This window comes from Taudactylus pleione, unplaced genomic scaffold (genome assembly GCF_031769625.1).
Source record: "Taudactylus pleione unplaced genomic scaffold, aTauple2 ptg000436l, whole genome shotgun sequence".
Lineage (NCBI taxonomy): Eukaryota > Metazoa > Chordata > Amphibia > Anura > Myobatrachidae > Taudactylus > Taudactylus pleione.
Window position 1 is genome coordinate 2,251,077 of NW_028284838.1, and position 18,716 is coordinate 2,269,792.

Consider the following 18,716-nt stretch of genomic DNA (forward strand, 5'->3'; position numbering starts at 1 on the left):
AAAATACCTGCAGATATGCTATTACAGATACCGTAAGTGTCTTTCATTCATTTAATGTATTTAGTTAACATATGTCGGAGAATAAGAGTAATGTTGAGCCCTTTGATGTGTAGAAGGCCACCAAATGTGGACCTTGAGGGTACCTATCACTCATCAATTCCATTCCTGCCAACCCCATTACCTATAGTTCCCTCATTTTGAAAACAGTCCCATTCATTTGATAAAATTTACATCAGTGGTCGAAGTGGGAATTATGAAGTGAGGGTATGGAGGTAGCATGTGCCAGCACCGTAGACATGCATGCAAAAAAAATGGGTGTGGCCATGTGTCACAAAGGCGTGGTCACTCAAAATGGGGTCATGTCAGCATTTCCTTAATGTCTCATGTCACCCCTGCTTCCCTTCCCTTACTTTCCCCCTGCACCACTCAAACGTTTTTCCTCTTTAACTCTGCACTTTTCAGGTGAGGCACACAGGGGTGGAGGGGCACACAGAGAAGGTAAGGGACAGTGAGGGAGGAAAGCGCACACATGGGGACGCTGAGGAAGGACAGCGCACACAGAGGGACGGGGAGGGAGGACAGCGCACACAGGAGGACGGGGAGGGAGGACAGCGCTCACAGGGGGACGGGGAGGGAGGGCAGCACACACGGGGACGGGGAGGGAGGACAGCGCACACAGGGGGACGGGGAGGGAGGGCAGCACACACAGGGATGGGGAGTGAGGGCAATGCACACAGGGGGACAGGGAGAGAGGGCAGAGCACACAGGGGGACAGGGCAGAGCACAAAGAGGGACAGTGAGGGAGGGCAGAGAACACGGGGACAGGGCAGAGCACAAAGGGGGACAGTGAGGGAGGGCAGAGCACACAGGGGGACAGGGCAGAGCACACAGGGGGACAGGGAGGGAGGAAGGGCAGTGCGCACAGGAGGACAGGGAGGGAGGGCAGAGCACACAGGGGGATAGGGAGGGAGGGAAGAATGTGTACAGATAGGCCAGGGATATACATATATATAAATCACCTTTTTCCTCCTGCTGTGGCTGCTCCCAGTCACTCTCCCGAGGCACCTCTCCATCCTCCGGCTCCTCCTTGTACTGTAGTCCTGGCTGAAGTCTCTGTGCTGCACCAGATGGGCCCCACCTCCTGCTTCTCCACACAGTCACACTTCCTGGCGCTGTGGTCTCTGTGGTTCTCCTGCTCCGCTGTCATATCCCTGCTCAGCTGTCCCTGCCCGGCCGGCCGGCATTGCATCCAATGTGGCGGCGGCGGCGGCAAAAAGTGATGTCACACGTCAGTGAGGGGTAAGAGCTGTAGGGGTGGGCAGAGCTTCAGCTAAAGGGAAAAGACTATCAGCTAAAGGCTTACGGATCCTAGATGCCAGGTGCCGTTGATCATGGCCCCGAGAGGCCACCTCCTTTGTTAAGGCCCGCTGTGACTGACTGGCCAGCATACTAGAATGAGTCACTCAGCGTCATTATTAGTATTGCTAATGCCACGGGCCCCAGTGCTAAGCATTGGCTGCACCACACGTAGTTGCGCCCCAGCTGTACTTTCATTACAGTGCAGTCCTGAAAACTTGGGAAAAAAAAAAGTTCTGTGCTTGAAGTGTCGGTATATCATACCGTTACATACCGGCACACTTCGAGCATTGATTTACTTTGATGAAACCGCCTGTTGGTCTATAGGTGCATAGGGAACATACTGTAGCTTAGTTAGTGGACAATATGCACCCTTGCAATGATCTCAACTACCACAAGCCATTCACAGCTAATTTTCTAATTTCCCTATTGGGGCCTGATTCTAAGTTGGAAATAAAGCAAAGAGGAGCAAGTAACTTTGCACCTGGACAAGCCATGCAGTAATACAAGAGGAGCAAATACATTTCTTTTGCATGCAGGGTAAATACTGGCTGCTGTACATGTAGTCCACAAATGCTGCACAGCTTTATTTTTACACTGCAATTTAGATTTCAGATTGGATACACCCCTCCCAGTGGCAAATGCAGGATTTTTAAAGGGGGGTTTCCAAATACTACGTTACAGAACCAATAAAAAAATTCTAACCAGAATAAGCCTGCAACATATATTTTATAACACATGAACTACACAATAAAGTGTAACAGTATATCCCCCTCCACCGGCCACCGGCACCCATTTACATGGAAGTCAGACAAATACCTGCATCGGGTATCAGGACATCGGGAATCAGGACATCGGGAGTGGAAAACAGTGAGTGCCTCAACTGGCCAACTTCATTTATTAAAGACTACCCACCCCCACCCCGGGGGGAGTTACAGGGAGAGCAGGGACACTGGTATAGACAGACAAACAAACACACACACACAGTATATACACTTGTCTTTTCAGAGTCTTTCTAGCTGTGATGGCACTACAAGTCCCAGCACATCCAGTTGACAAAGTGTGATGGGACTTGTAGTCTCATCACAGCTGGACAGACAGACAGTGATCTAGTTGCACATACTGCCATATAGGACACCTGCTTCTTACCTCTCCAAGTAGAGCTCAAGCAGGTCATGTTGTTACAGTGCAGCTGCAGCAGGGTCCAGTATCACTGTGGTCAGACCGGGCTGGACCGCTGGGAAAGGGAGCTGAAGAGGATGAGGAGTCGCCCCGCCCCTGGCTAATTCCGCAATTGCGACCCGCTCCAGAGTCCTGACAGCTTCGGCGAGTCGGTCTTGGTGTTGCCCGCTGTCCAGTCCACACTGCTAAGGGGTGCTCTTCTGCTCCAACGGATGCCTATTGATTTCATACGCAGCTACGCGCTGCGCCCGCATTGGTTCCCTGGCTGAAGCACAAGCTCCATTCACTCCGCCCCCGCTCTCCTGGCTAACGGCAGCCTGAAGTGCCTATTAGCTGTAGCAAAGAACAGCTTCCTCTTTGCATTCCACGCCGAGGAACTCAAATCCAGGAAGCAGGCATCCGGCACATAGAAATTTGACTATGAGGCTCAGCAGCTGCATTACAAACACGGCCTGCCTGAGCTCCTTTAAAAAAAGAAAATCGGTCAGCTGCGTGGATGGATCAGTGGGCAGGGGGGATTCTAGGTACTCAGAACCCCCCCATGTGTGCGCGTATGCCTCCTACATCAAATTCTCTCTGCACATTTTGTATGTGCCCCACCTGCTGTGCAGCATGGTTTTACCAAGGTTCACAGTTACTTGCTATTTCTTCCTTTGATGGATTTTACCTAGGGTCTGCCCTGCAGACTCCCCAGCAAAATCTGCCACCTCAGTGAGCCAGTTGCTGTCCGTGGCTGTACTGGCTACACTGTGACTGGCAGTGGCTTCCCATTGGAAGCGCTACCTGCCAGTCACACACAGGACAAGCAGTCTCAGAGGGAGGTGTTTTCTCCCCGTGGGACTGCCAGTCCAGGTTGCAATTAGTAGAAAGCATGTTTCCAGTGGAAAGCCACTGCTCTGCCTTTCGGGCAGCCCTACCTGGCTTCTAGGGGCTACAGCCAATGCAGTCTTTAGAAGCTGATGTTTTGCGCATGTGCGACACCACCACTGCTTGTGCGCATGTGCCAATCCCGGCGCCTGCCAGATCCTTTACGCAGGCACCGGGACACAGCCATCCTGGGCTGGCTCCTAATCTCCTTCGACAGCGGCAGCCCCACTCATTCAAGAGGGTAGAAGCTGCTGCTTTACTCCCACCTCAGAATCAGGCCCTTAATCTTTAATCATGTAATAAGCTGTGCTCCATCTATAACAACTGGTATGCAAACCGGTCTCTTACTGAACATAATTGCTAGAGCAAATCCACTTAGGTAAAAAATATAGAAATATCCATATTCTAAAAGTCAGAGCTGAAGTCTGTCTACAGTACATCTGCCAGCTTGTAGGGAGCATTATAAAGAGTAAATGTTGAATGACAAATTTCAGGACGGTAATATCCACAATTACTGCATCGCAGCACATCTGAATAACATTGGGAAACTCTATTTCTTATTGTGTGGATTTCCTCAAGAATGTTTAAGCATAATAAGTAATGAAGAGCCTTATATGACTCAAAGGTGAATTTAGAATTGAGGAGGCATTAATAGATCTGGGCACTGACACAAAGAAAACATGAAATGGATTATCCAATAGTAAATAAGAGGAGAGTGATGTCACTAAGCATGGATTCTACCATGAGACTGTTGCTAAGTAGAAAACTTAGTGTAATGCTGAAATATAGATGTCAGAAGAGGTCACTGTCATGTGCAGCTGCACTGCAGTACTACATACACTAGAAACGTGCACACAGCTTGGTGATCCCAGCCTAGAAATTGTTCTTTCACTAAAGACATACTTAGCAACTCTCCCAGAATGTTAGCGAGACTCACAAATGTTCTAGGAGTCATACGAGCACCCTCTCACATCCCGCTCCATTTCCTAGTCTAATAGGTGGGAGAGTGAGCATGATGAGGAAAATGCACCATCACATCCCCACCCCCTGTACATGATACAGTAATTTGCAGCTTTGGATCACAGGAGGACAGGACCAAATGATGCAACATACCGACCACACCACCCTTTAGTGACCCTCTCCATTTCCCCTCCAGGAAGTCTTCCTGAGAGGTTATTTAGTTAGTGATGAGCAGGACCGTAACTAGCTATGGGCAAGGGGTGCGACCACACAGAGTGCAGCTCTCTGTGGGTGGCACCGCCAAACATCCACTGTCCTTGTATCTGGCTAGCAGGGTGCCAGGAACATCACCCTGCAGCCAGAATTGCATTTGCATCCTCTGTGCGCTCCAAACAGCCGACTGCAGCCATAACAGCGTCCTGGAACAGCCTGAAGATGCGCCGGGCAGCACTGTTTTTCTGGTTGCTTGTGGCCCAACCTCCTATGGCATGACATCATGCGTTGAGAGGGCATGGCCGGCACCGGGCACCATAACTCGGTTAAGGCGCTGGTAATAAGTATGAGTAACATTGAAGTTACATCTTCTCCCGTTGGAACAAATCTCTAATTTATCTTACCACTTCACAGGCCAGTCTCTGTTTATGTGCCCAAGGGGTCTATTTACTACAATCCGCATTTGTAATGCGGATTGTAGTGTGATATTACCGACTGAATTCACAATATCACAGGGATTTACTACAAATCCCTTGCAGGGAAAGAGCTTGCGATAAAGCTATGTCCCTGCGAATCCCCTCCACACACTAGTCACGGTATTTTTGCAAAAAAATACCGTGACAAGTGCCCCGCGCATGCGCCGACCGGCCACCGCTGCTGCCCCCCGGTGCTAAGCCCCGCCCCCATCGCTAAGCCCCACTCCTGTGATCGCAGACCCCCCGCGAACCCCTCTCCCTGCAACCGCCCCTCTCCCTTAATTACACTTACCTGCATGATCCGGGCTCCGGTGATGTCCTCCATGTCCTCCGGTCAGCTGACATCCCATACTGCACTGGGACCCTGTCAGGTGACGACCGGGCCACAGTGCAGCATGGGAGACCAGCTAACCAGAGAGAGGACTTCACCGGAGCCCCAATTATCGGTCCCTGGAGTCAGTTTGTTTCAGTTTGGAGTAAGTTTAGGGTTTTTTTACTTTTTTTTTTTTTTCTTTTTTTTACAGTGTATCAGCGTGTGGTCTGTTTAGACTGGGGCCAGCTCCCAGCTCTGCTCTCCCCGTCAGAGCGGAGCAGGAGTCCGGTAACCCGGGGAGACCCTGGATAACGTCACCTCCAGGTGGCGTTATTACCACAGGGCTTTCCCCGGTATTTTTTCACGATTTATTTTTAGTAACTTTGGTCAGATCACATTTCCCATTACAATTATGGGAAATGCGATCTGCTTACTAAAAATATGTGATAATTAGGGGTTGGAGTAGAATTTTACGAATTCTACTCCAATTGCCCTTTAGTAACTGTAGGTGATACTAAAATAATGTGAAAAGGGTGTGAAAACACCCCTTTTCACTTTATTTTAGTAAAAATAATGTTAATGAATAGAGGGCCTAATTCAGACCCGCTCTCGAGCGCTGAGCGCTCAGAAGTGGGTCCATGTTGCCCAAGTGCGCATGCGCACGACGGAGGTGGCTCCATCGTGCGCATGCGCAAGACCCGAATAACGATGGCCAAGCTGTCATTATGGGTCTCGCACCAAAGGGGGCGTGCTGTCGATGGTGATTGACAGCACGCCCCCTTTGGTGGGCGTGCCAGGGGCGTGGCTGCCCAGATGGAGGCGTTCCCATGGGAAAGCCTACCGTCTGGGGCCGGCCCCACTGACATCACTAGTGATGTCAGTGGGAGTGCTTTTGGCTCTGATAGAGCCAAAAGCACTCCAGGGCTTGCCGCAAGGGTCTCGTCGCAAGCCCGATGGTCGCGATGGTCACTAATGAGCTCAGTGTGCTGGCTCCCCCGCAGCATGTGATATGTCATGACGTCTCTCCCATGCAGGAGGACAGCGGCGGTCGCGTCAGGAGCGGGGATCAGGTAAGTTGAATTTTTTTTTGTTCTTTGTGTGTGTAAGCCTGGCAGGGGGGCCACTGAAATAGGGGGTGGCCGCTACTGGGGGCACTTTATGGGGGGGGTGCCTGCTACTGGGGGCAATGGATAGGGGTGGCCACTACTGGGGGCGATTTATGGGGGGTGGCCACTACTGGGAGCACTGTATAGGGGTGGCCACTACTGGGGGCAATTTAGGGTGGGGTGGCCACTACTGGGGGCACTGTATAGGGGTGGCCCCTACTGGGGCAATTTAGGGGGGCTGGCCAATACTGGGGGCACTGTATAGTGGGGACTACTACAGGGGTCAACTACTGGGGGCACTGTATAGTGGGGACTACTACTGGGGTCAACTACTGGGGGCACTGTATAGGGGTGGCCACTACTGGGGGCAATTTAGGAGGGGATGGCCACTACTGGGGGCACTGTATAGGGGTGGCCAACTACTGAGGGCAATTTAGGGGGGCTGGCCACTACTGGCGGCACTGTATAGGGGAGGACTACTACTGGGGGCACTGTATAGGAGGGGACTACTGCTGGGGTCAACTACTGGGGGCACTGTATAGGGGTGGCCACTACTGGGGGCAATTTAGGAGGGGATGGCCACTACTGGGGGCACTGTATAAGGGTGGACAACTACTGAGGGCAATTTAGGGGGGCTGGCCACTACTGGCGGCACTATATAGGGGAGGACTACTACTGGGGGCACTGTATAGGAGGGGACTACTGCTGGGGTCAACTACTGGAGGCGCTGTATAGGGGGGGCTACTACTGGGGCAATGCAGCATAGGGGGGCGCCAGTCCATTACATTGCCAGGAGCGCTTGGATCCCTAGATACACCCCTGGTTGTAAAGTTTAACAGCTCCTCAGTAATACACCTTAGAGACATACAGCAAAAACCCAGGTTTTTGGCCGTGAACGTGCATCAACTCGGGTTTTTGCTATGTGTGAACAGAAACAACTTGGATCGTAGTCCTGGGTCCATGACTCTGCTCTGTACCAAGGTTTTTCCAGGGTGCAACCCTGGTAGGCTCTAGTGTGAATGCATCCAACAAATGTTTTTAAGACCCAGATTTTAAGAAAACTTTCTCATTGGCTGTTCTGTGCACCTGCAGATGACATCAACTGCAGGCACCCGGAGCACATGGCTGTGGAGCAAACAAATTTAAGTGTGTATTATATTTTATGTTTAACTTTTTTATGTGAAAATGTTGTCTTTGTATTAGGGGTGAGCGGGTCCGCATTTATGAAATTGGAACCCCCCCGAACCGAGGCAGGCTCGACTTTTCCCGCCTGACTCGGATCTGAAATCGAGGCAAAACGTCATTATCCCGCCTTCCGGGTCTCGCGGGTTTTGGATTCTATATAAGGTACCCGCTCGACGCCATTTTCTCATTCGGCTGTGGACAGTGAAGAGGGAGGGTGGGAGTTAGGGCTGGCTGGGCTGTGTAGTGTAGTGTAGTGCAGTGTAGTGTTGTGCTGTACTGTGCTGCTGTTGTCCATAGGGGCTGTATCCACTCCTCCAAAGTCCATAGGGGCTGGCTGTGTTGTGCTGTGCTGCTGTTGTCCATAGGGGCTGTGTCCACTCCTCCAAAGTCCATAGGGGCTGGCTGGACTGTGTTGTGCAGTCAGTTGTCCATAGGTGTCCACTCCAAAGTCCTGTGCAGGGTCCCAGTCCTAAAGGGGTGTTGTAGTGTTGTCCAGGGGGTGCTCTGTCCATCAGGGGTGTTCCCCCAAAGTACAAAAAAAATAAATATTTTTTCTGTGTTTGTGAATTGTGTGCGCAGTAGCAGCACGTGCATCAACAAAGTAGCGCCAAGCGTGCACCTGTGTCATAAGTAAAGGGCCGGCTGGCTCATCCGTTAAAAGGTGCTGTAACCCCCAAAGTGCACTCCAAATAATATATTTTTTTTTCTGTGTTTGTGAATTGTGTGCACAGTAGCCGCACGTGCATCAACAAAGTAGCGCCAAGCATGCGCCTGTGTCATAAGTAAAGGGCAGGCTGGCTTGACCGTTAAAAGGTGCTGTAACCCCCAAAGTACACTCCAAACAAAATAAAAAAATATTTTCTGTGTTTGTGAATTGTGTGCACTGGGGCTGCACGTGCATCAACAAAGGAGCAGAGCCAAGCGTGCGCCTGTGTCCCATAAGTAAAGGGCCGGCTGGCTTGTCCGTTAAAGGGTGCTGTAACTCCCAAAGTGCACTCCAAACAAAATAAAAAATTATTTTTTGTGTTTGTGAATTGTGCGCGCAGTAGCCGCACGTGCATCAACAAAGTAGCGCCAAGCGTGCGCCTGTGTCATAAGTAAACGGCCGGCTGGCTTGTCTGTTAAAGGGTGATGTAACCCCCAAAGTGCACTCCAAGCAAAATAAAAAAATATTTTCTGTGTTTGTGAATTGTGTGCACTGTGGCTGCACGTGCATCAACAAAGGAGCAGCGCCAAGCGTGCGCCTGTGTCCCATAAGTAAAGGGCCAGCTGGCTTGTCCATTAAAGGGTGCTGTAACCCCCAAAGTGCACTCCAAAAAAAATAAAAATATATATTTTTTTGTGTTTGAGAATTGTGTGCGCAGTAGCCGCACGTGCATCAACAAAGTAGCGCCAAGCGTGCGCCTGTGTCATAAGTGAAGGGCTGGCTGGCTTGACCGTTAAAGGGTGGTGTAACCCTCAAAGTGCAATCCAAACAAAATAAAAAATTATTTTCTGTGTTTGTGAATTGTGTGCGCAGTAGCCGCACGTGCATCAACAAAGTAGCGCCAAGCGTGTGCCTGTGTCATAAGTAAAGGGCCGGCTGGCTCGTCTGTTAAAGGGTGGTGTAACCCCCAAAGCGCACTCCAAACAAAATAAAAAATAATTTTCTGTGTTTGTGAATTGTGTGCACTGTGGCTGCACGTGCATCAACAAAGGAGCAGCGCCAAGCGTGCGCCTGTGTCCCATAAGTAAAGTGCCGGCTGGCTTGTCCATTAAAGAGTGCTGTAACCCCCAAAGTGCACTCCAAAAAAAATAAAAATATATATTTTTTTGTGTTTGTGAATTGTGTGCGCAGTAGCCGCACGTGCATCAACAAAGTAGCGCCAAGCGTGCGCCTGTGTCATAAGTGAAGGGCCGGCTGGCTTGACCATTAAAGGGTGGTGTAACCCACAAAGTGCACTAGTCTCCAACAAAAATAAAAAATTATTTTCTGTGTTTGTGTGCGCCTTAGCCGCACGTATATATCAATATAACATAAATGGAGGACCAAACTTTCTCCGATAAAAATAAAATAGGGAAAGATCAAGAACCACTTCATCCTAGTGAAGCTGCTGCCACTAGTCATGACATAGATGATAACATGCCATTAACGTCGTCTGCCAAGGCCGATGCCCAATGTCATAGTAGAGGGCACATACAATCCCAAATGACAAAGTTCAGGAAAATGACCTTAAAAAAACATTTAAATCATCTGAGGAGAAACGTAAACTTGCCAATATGCCATTTACGACACGGAATGGCAAGGAACGGCTAAGGTCTTTCCCTATGTTCATGACTAGTGGTTCAGCTTCACATGACGATGGAAGCCCTCCTCCCGCTAAAAAAACCAAATGAGTAAAGCTGGCAAAAGCACAGCGAAGAACTGTGCGTTCTAAGAAGATATCACAAATCCCCAAGGAGAGTCCAAGTGTGGTGGCGGTTGTGATGCCTGACCTTCCTAGCACTGGACGGGAAGAGGTGGCTCTTTCCACCATTTGCACACCCCCTGCAAGTGCTGAAAGGAGCACCCACAGTCCACTTGCTGATATGCAAATTGAAGATGTCACTGTTGAAGTACAACAGGATGAGGATACTGGTGTAGCTGGCGCTGAGGAGGAAGTTGGCGAGGAGGATTCTGATGGTGATGTGGTTTGCTTAAATCAGGCTCCAGGGGAGACAGTTGTTGTCCGTGGGATGAAAAAGCCCATCACGGTCATGCCTGGGCAGAAGACCAAACATTCCACCTCTTTGGTCTGGCAATATTTCTATCCAAATCCGGACAACAACTGTCTTGCCATATGTACCATATGTAAAGGTGAAATAAGTAGGGGTAGGGACGTTAACCACCTAGGAACATCCTCCCTTATACGGCACCTGCAGCGCATTCATAAAAAATTACTGTCAAGTTCAGAAACTTTGGCTAAGACCGTAAGCAGTCCAGGGGACACCTAAATCCCGTTGTCCTGTTGTATCCAAGTGCCTGCAAACCACACCGTCAACTCCCTCCTCGTCAATTTCCTCCTTAGTCAGGATCGGAAGTAGTCCTGCAGGCCATGTCACTGGCATGACTGACTCTCCTATACGGGATTCCTCCGTAGGATCCTGCAATGCTACGCCTACTGCTGCTGCTGTTGCTGCTGGGAGTCGTTCATCATCCCAGAGAGGAAGTAGGAACACCACTACTTTTACTAAACAATTGACCCTCCAACAGTCCTTAGCAAGGAGGATGAAGTACGACAGCAGTTATCCTGAAGAAAAACGTATAACTGAGGCCTTGACTGCTATGTTAGTGTTAGACGTGCGTCCGGTATCCGCCATTAGTGCAGTGGGATTTAGACAATTGATGGAGGTAGTGTGTCCCCGGTTCCAAATCCATCTAGATTCCACTTCACTAGGCAGGCGATACCGAGACTGTACAGAAACTTCAGAAAAAGTGTCCTCAGTGTCCTGAAAAATGCGGTTGTGCCCAATGTCCACTTAACCACGGACATGTGGACAAGTGGAACAGGGCAGACTAAGGACTATATGACTGTGACAGCCCACTGGGTAGATGTATCACCTTACGCAGCAACAACAGCAGCGTCACCAGTAGCAGCATCTCAGAAACGCCAGCTCGTTCCAAGGCAGGCTACGCTGTGTATCACCGGTTTCAGTAAGAGGCACACCGCCATCAACCTCTTAGAGAAACTGAGGGAAATCATTGCCCAGTGGCTTACCCCACTTAGACTCCTGGGGATTTGTGATATCTGACAACGCCACCAATATTGTGCGGGCATTACATCTGGGCACATTCCAGCACGTCCCATGTTTTGCTCACACAATAAACTTGGTGGTGCAGAATTTTCTGAAAAGCGACAGGGGCGTGCAGGAGACGCTTTGGGTGGCCCGAAAAATTTCTGCCCACTTTTGCCATTCAGCGACTGCGTGCCGACGACTGGAACGCCAGCAAACACTCTTGAACCTGCCCCGCCATCACCTGAAGCAAGAGGTTGTGACGCGGTGGAACTCAACCCTCTATATGCTTCAGAGGATGGAGGAGCAGCAAAAGGCCATTCCAGCCTATACATCCACCTATGACATAGGCAAAGGAGGGGGTATGCACCTGACTCAAGCACAGTGGTGAATGATTTCCGTGTTGTGCAAGGTTCTCCAGCCCTTCGAACTTGCCACATGTGAAGTCAGTTCAGACACTGCCAGCTTGAGTCAGGTCTTTCCCCTCATCAGGCAGCTGGAGAAAGTGAAGGAGAAGCTAAGACGGAGCGATTCCGCTCGGCATGTGGGACTTGTGGATGAAGCCCTTCATTCGCTTTGCCAGGATTCCATGGTGGTCAATCTGTTGAAATCAGACCACTACATTTAGGCCACCGTGCTCGATCCTAGGTTTAAAGCCTAAGTGTTGTGTCTCTTTCCGGCTGACACAAGCCTGCAGAGGTGCAAAGACCTGCTGGTGAAAACACTGTCAGCTGAAGCGGAACGTGACACGTCAACAGGTCCTTCTTCATTTTCTCCCGCAACTGGGGCTGCCAGGAAAAAACTTAGGTATCCTAAGCAACCCGCTGGCGGTGATGCAGGGCAGGCAGGACCAAGTTTGGACATCTGGTCCGGACTGAAGGACCTGGCAACAATTTCTGACATGTCTACTGTCACTGCATATGATACTGTCACCATTGACAGAATGGTGGAGGATTACATCGGTGACAGCATCCAAGTAGGCATGTCAGACAGTCCGTACCTGTACTGGCAGGAAAAAGAGGCAATTTTGAGGCCCCTGTACAAACTGGCTCTATTTTACATGAGTTGCCCCCCCTCCAGTGTGTACTCCGAAAGAGTGTTTAGTGCAGCCGTGAACCTTGTCAGCGAAAGGCGTAGGAGGTTGCTTCCACAAAATGTGGAGAAGATGATGTTCATAAAAATGAATTATCAACTCTTCCAGGGAGACCAGCCTCCAGAACGTACAGAGGGACCTGTGGTGGTGGTTCCAGTGGGGACAAATTAATACTCTGTGAGGATGAGGATGTACACAACACTGAAAAGGGTGAGGAATTGGTGGATGAGGAGCATGAGGATGACATCTTGCCTCCGTAGAGCCAGTCTGTGCAGGGACAGATTAATTGCCAGCTTGTTTTGTGGGGGCCCAAACGAACCAATCATTTCAGCCACAGTCGTGTGACAGACCCTGGCGCTGAAATGATTGGTTTGTTAAAGTGTGCATGTCCTGTTTATACAACATAAAGGTGGGTGGGAGAGCCCAAGGACAATTCCATCTTGCACCTCTTTTTTTTATTTGCATTATGTACTGTTTGGGGCCTAGTTTTTCAAACTGCCATCCTGTCTGCCACTGCAGTGTCACTCCTAGATGGCCCACTTGTATCTCTTAGCATAGTCATCCAGCTACCTCGGTGCAACCTTTTGGACATAAAAACACTATTGTGAGGTGTGAGGTGTTCAAAATGGACTGGAAGTTAGTGGAAATTAAGGTTATTGAGGTTAATAATAGCATAGGAGCAGAAATACCCACAAATTCTGTGATTTTAGCTGTTTTTATACCTTTTTTTAAAAAAAATACAGATCCAAAACACAAAACCCAGAACCCAAAACACGGAAGGGTGGTTTTGGCAAAACCAATCCAGATCGAAAACACGAAGAAAGATCCAGATCCAAAACCAAAACACAAAACACGAAAAGTGGCCGGTGCACACCCCTACTTTGTAATAGACCAAAACTTTATAAACGCTATATTCATAATTGTATTATTGTAATGTAAATATGTATTGGTTTTCAAATAAAATAAAAACTCTAAAAATGCAATTTTTTTATATTGTGTAATTACTGTGAACAAAAAACAAAGGGCCTGATTCAGAGCCGTACGCAAGTGGCTGATCGCTCGTTCGACGAACGAGCGAGAAAATGTAAATTCAATCGCTCGCTCGTAAGTTCGCTCGTAGCTAATCTTCCGCCCGAAAGTCTCCCAACCCCTCCTATAGCTAACGAACGAGCAAAATTGCGACCGTCCATCTCCAAATTTGGTTGCAGGGAACGCTCGCACAAGTCCAAACCGGAAGTGGGCCTGTCAGATTTCGATTACCTGCTCGTTCATTCTGCATACATACTTTAATCCTATCATGCCAATCAATATATTAATTAGCTTAATTGCTCTTCACATGTTTGCAATCCGTTTTTTTTTTTCATTTTCAATAAACTTTATTCTTGTCCGTTTGTGTCATTTTTCCCGCAGAATACGTACGGTTTCACCAATGGTTTACTTTATCAAACATACATGTTGTAACCAATTATCCTATTGTTTTCCTGTGTTTATTATAGGCCTATTTTCCGATTTAAATTTCTTTATTTAAAGTAGCTTACGCATGTCACTGCATGAAGCCTATCATAACTCACATTATATTTTGGAGCCTGTAGGACACATGACTCATACAATAACCAATACAATGGTTCCTGTTAATTTACAAAGTACATTAGCCAATCAAAAGTTTTCTCTGGCCTTTATTAAAACTGTTTGTTGTTAACAAAATCATTGCCATCATGAGAGCCTCCGCATTTACCACACGGGAGCTGTTGGTCCTCACCGAGGTCATGGACCGGAGGATCACCAGCCAGCCTCCCCCCATCACCAACCAGGCCAAGCGATCCGGGCTATGCGGAGGTTCGCCACCACCTGCGCTCCTTCGGCTCACGCCGTAATATTGGGCAATTAGAGCACAGGTGGTCGGATCTGCGGTGCCGCAACCCCCGCTTGCTGGCATGTCTGTTATTTTTTGGGGGGGGATTTGTTTTCGGCCCTATCTGTGTGTGCTTGTTTCCAGTATAGCCCTGTTTGTTTATTGCGGCCCTATCTGCGTGTGCATGTTTGTTTCCAGTATAGCCCTGTTTGTTGTTTTTTGACATGTCTGTGTGTGCATGTTTTCAGTATAGCCCTGTTTGTTGTTTTTTGACATGTCTGTGTGTGCATGTTTTCAGTATAGCCCTGTTTGTTGTTTTTTGACATGTCTGTGTGTGCATGTTTTCAGTATAGCCCTGTTTGTTGTTTTTTGACATGCCTGCGTCTGCATGTTTTCCTTTTTTTGAATGTTTGTACATTTTTTTGTTGTAAATTTGTGTTCCACCCCCCCCTCCAAAAAAAAAACAAAAACATTTTTCAATAATCATTTAGGGGCTGAACGCAGAAGCCGGCCTCGCCGCAGACTTCGCAGCCGGGCTCAGCCCCTGACGCCGACGACAAGTCCCAGCCCATCTCCCAACCTTCCCCCAATTTCCCCTCCACCCCTGCCCGGCCAATAGCTGAGTCCCCTCCCTCTCCCAATTTGCACCACCCCCAAAATTCCCCCTCCCCTCCACCCCCCCTCTCTTTTCTTCACCCTCCCCTCCATCACCCCCTCTCTTTTCTTCACCCTCCTCTCCACCACCCCCTCGATTTTCCACCCCGTCAACCGTTTCCGCCATCTCCCCTCCCTCAACCCACCAGCACTGGCCCACCTCCGAGGAGGAGGAGGATGGAGGGCCTCCAAGACCATCAAGCCCAATGACCGGTATGTTTCCCTTTCTTTTGTTTAAAAAATAAATTTTTATTTGGATATACAATGTCTTGGATATTTTCCACTGATACATATCACACATGTCAAAACACTCATTCTTGGGGATTTTTGGTTTACCCTAACAAGGGTACTTCGTCCTTTTTGGGTCACCTTTTTGTGTGTTCACAATTTTACATGGGGAATAAGGAAACATTAGTGCGCTAAATAGTTCGCAATTTTACATGGGGAATAAGGAAACATAAGTGTGCTAAATAGTTCGCAATTTTACATGGGGAATAAGGAAACATTAGTGCGCTAAATAGTTCGCTTTTTTTTGGGATAAACAAAGGAAATATATTTCGCTAAACAGTAAGCTATATTTAGTGTTAATACATGATTGATAAAATTAAAAATAAAACATTACTGGCCAAAACATATGCGAAGACCAACACATCAAAATTGGAAAATCATGAAACAATAAAAACTTACCGAAAATCGACAAATAAGTCACAGTCCAAAAACTTCAATGGGGCCCAGCCAAAATAACTGTTAAAAAATGTAAAAAAAAAAAAAAAAAGTAAGAACATTTGGTTTGGAGATCCCTTATTTTTTCAAGGAGTTTTAAAAAATACTTACTCAAAAAATAACCAACAAAGAAAATAACCTCCAAAAAAAAAGCGAACGTAAAATCCAAAAAAACAAACAAGAACCAACTCCAACCAACTCCAACAATCCGCCTCAAACCACTAATCCCGCCAACAATCCACTCCTACAAACGAAACCTCCAACAATCATCACCCGCCACCTCGACTCGAGTCGCAAAAAGCCATAAATAGTCTTTATTTTCCCGCTCAAATTAAGGACGGATCATAGGAGCGCACAATCAATGATGCGGACGAATAATAAGGACGCATGTATAAATACGTCACGGAAATTCACAAACGGTCTGCTGTAGTTCAAGTTGTTGTGCTCAAAATGGCTACAGAACAGCAAAACAATGGCCAAGAGGCGCCCGGTAAATATTTGTCTCTTTTGGATTAAAGGATTATTTAGAACCCGAATTTAGAGAAAGTTTGACATCAAAATTTAAACAATGTTTTTGAAAAAAGGTGTTGAGGATGCCATGGAAGAGGCTGCTGGGCCGAGTAGGCCAACAAAAGCTACAAAAAAAAAAAGGCAGCCACAATTCACAAGAAAGGAGATGGAGGTTTTGGTCCAAATGTGTGTTGACACCCTGCCACAGGCAGAAAGGAATATGGGTGCAAGCCAGAAGTGGAAAATGTGGGAGGAGATAGCCAGTGCTGTCAATAGGGTGGGTGAGTTTGAACGTCTACCCCGGGATGTCAAACGCCGGTACGTAAAAACTACATTTTAATAAAAAGTGGTTACAGGGCCAAATACTGCAGGAATAATGCAAATGTTTTCACCCACAGATGGACCGATTATAAATATCAGCTGAAACAAAAACTGGCTGACAGGGCTAGGCATGCAAGGGGGACAGGTGGGGGTCCCACCCCTGTGTCATTGGAGCTTAATGACTTGGAAGAGCTGGCACAGGGGTGTGTGCAGTATGAGGAGGTGTTTGGCGAGTTCAACATGGATACGGAGATGCCAGACTTTGCGGCTCCTCATGTTGACCCAGGTAAATGTTGTTATGTTACCAACTCTGAAATGTGTTTGTGACAATATGTAGATTCTAATGTTACTCTTTTCTAATTTTTCTCACAGAGACACAGGCGGATGAGTCTGCTCTAGAGGGGAGCCTTGGCCGCAGAATTTCTGCTGGCTCTGCAGGGGAGGAAGCAGTAGATCCGGCTGGGGACCCTGCAGAAGCCAGTCCAGGGTAATCCCCTTCGCAGGCAGTGGCCCTCCTCCCGGATCTCAATTTTAAATCGGATCACCACACGGAGATTCTGCTGAGGATGGACACCAGTCTGCTACAGGTGGCGGAGGCCATGGAGCAAAATGCTGCGGCCAACGTGACCATTGCTCAGGCCCTGGCCGAAAATACCGGGGCCAACATCAGAATTGCCAATGCCCTGGAGCAGCTCGTTCGCCAGCACATGGTGGAGCCGGCCTCCCTTCCTGCCGGAACATCAGGATCCTCCACCTCTGGCACAACAACAGCCATCCCTCCAAATGTGCCTAGCCATCTGCCTAGTCCAGAGGCCCCAACATCTGCCTCTGGACTGGCCAGCCAAAGGACATCCCGGACCCGGTCAGGCTCCCAGCCTACCCCAGCCAAACGGGGAAAAAAGCGATGACAGCACTGGCTGATTTTCCCACAATCCTTCTGTGCTTGCCCCATTTTCCTTAAGGGCCAAAACTTCCCTCTCCTTTCTTGTGAATTGTTTTTAATGTGTGTTATTTTCTTTTGGGCAAATGCCACTATTGTTATGTTTGTAATTTTTCGTTCCAATTTTTTGACGTTAGCCAGAACTGAAAACTGGCAAATGCACATGAAAAAACAAAAATGTGTGTAAAAAATAAAAACATTTCAAAATGTGCTCCATTGTATTGTGACATTATTCTAAGAATGGTTTTTAGGTAAGCCCGGCCACAAAAAAAAAACAAAAAAATTACCAAAAATTTTTTAATTCAGATTACAAAGGGGTAAAAACCATTTAGGAGTTTTAAAGCTGCATACACACACAACGATTTTTTTAATGATTATCGTTAAACGATGTCGTTTAACGATAATCGTTTGCAAAAATCGTTCACTTTCTGAGTCAAACGACGAACGATTATCGTTCATGCGCATTCACGTTTGTAGTTTGTCGTTTGTAGTTTGTAGTTCAGTCAGACTTGTCAACTCAACGATTTTCATTAAGGGAATATGCAAAAATCGTTTGTAGTTCATAAAAATCGTTCATGACATTTAGTAAATGAACAACTTTAGTAAACGATTTTAGTTAATTTTTTCAAGGGAAAAAATCGTTTACTCAAATCGTTCATTAAAAAAATCGTTGTGTGTGTATGCAGCTTTAGGAACACTTTGCCAAAACAAAATGGATGCGAATTTTCCAGGCACATTAAAAATGTTGCTAAAACACAAACATGATGACAATATTGTTGCAATAACACAAAACCAAAAAAAAAAAAAAACAAATCAAAAATTGGTATGCTAATTGATTGTCTAATCCAGAAATTAGCAGCTGAGTACTTCACCTGCGTACGGTTTTGTGCTACTAAAAAAAACTAGTTGCTAAACACATTACAAGCTTGTTTGCAATTCTAAGTTGATTGCTTTTCGGGCCAGAAATGGTAAATCAAAGAAACATCGAAGAGGCACGGGAAGGAGGACGAGACCATCGACATTGTGGTAGAGTATACCAGACCACAAGCTGTGCGAGCAGTTTGAACGGAAAGTGGATCAGACAGTGACGTATGACTTGTTCCGATCACATTTGTCGTTCGCATGAGATAATTTATGTACGCCCAAAAAATGCCTCGACACGCCTGCGTTTTCCCATCTCCACCCCGTCAACGCCCAAAAACGGCCTGTTCT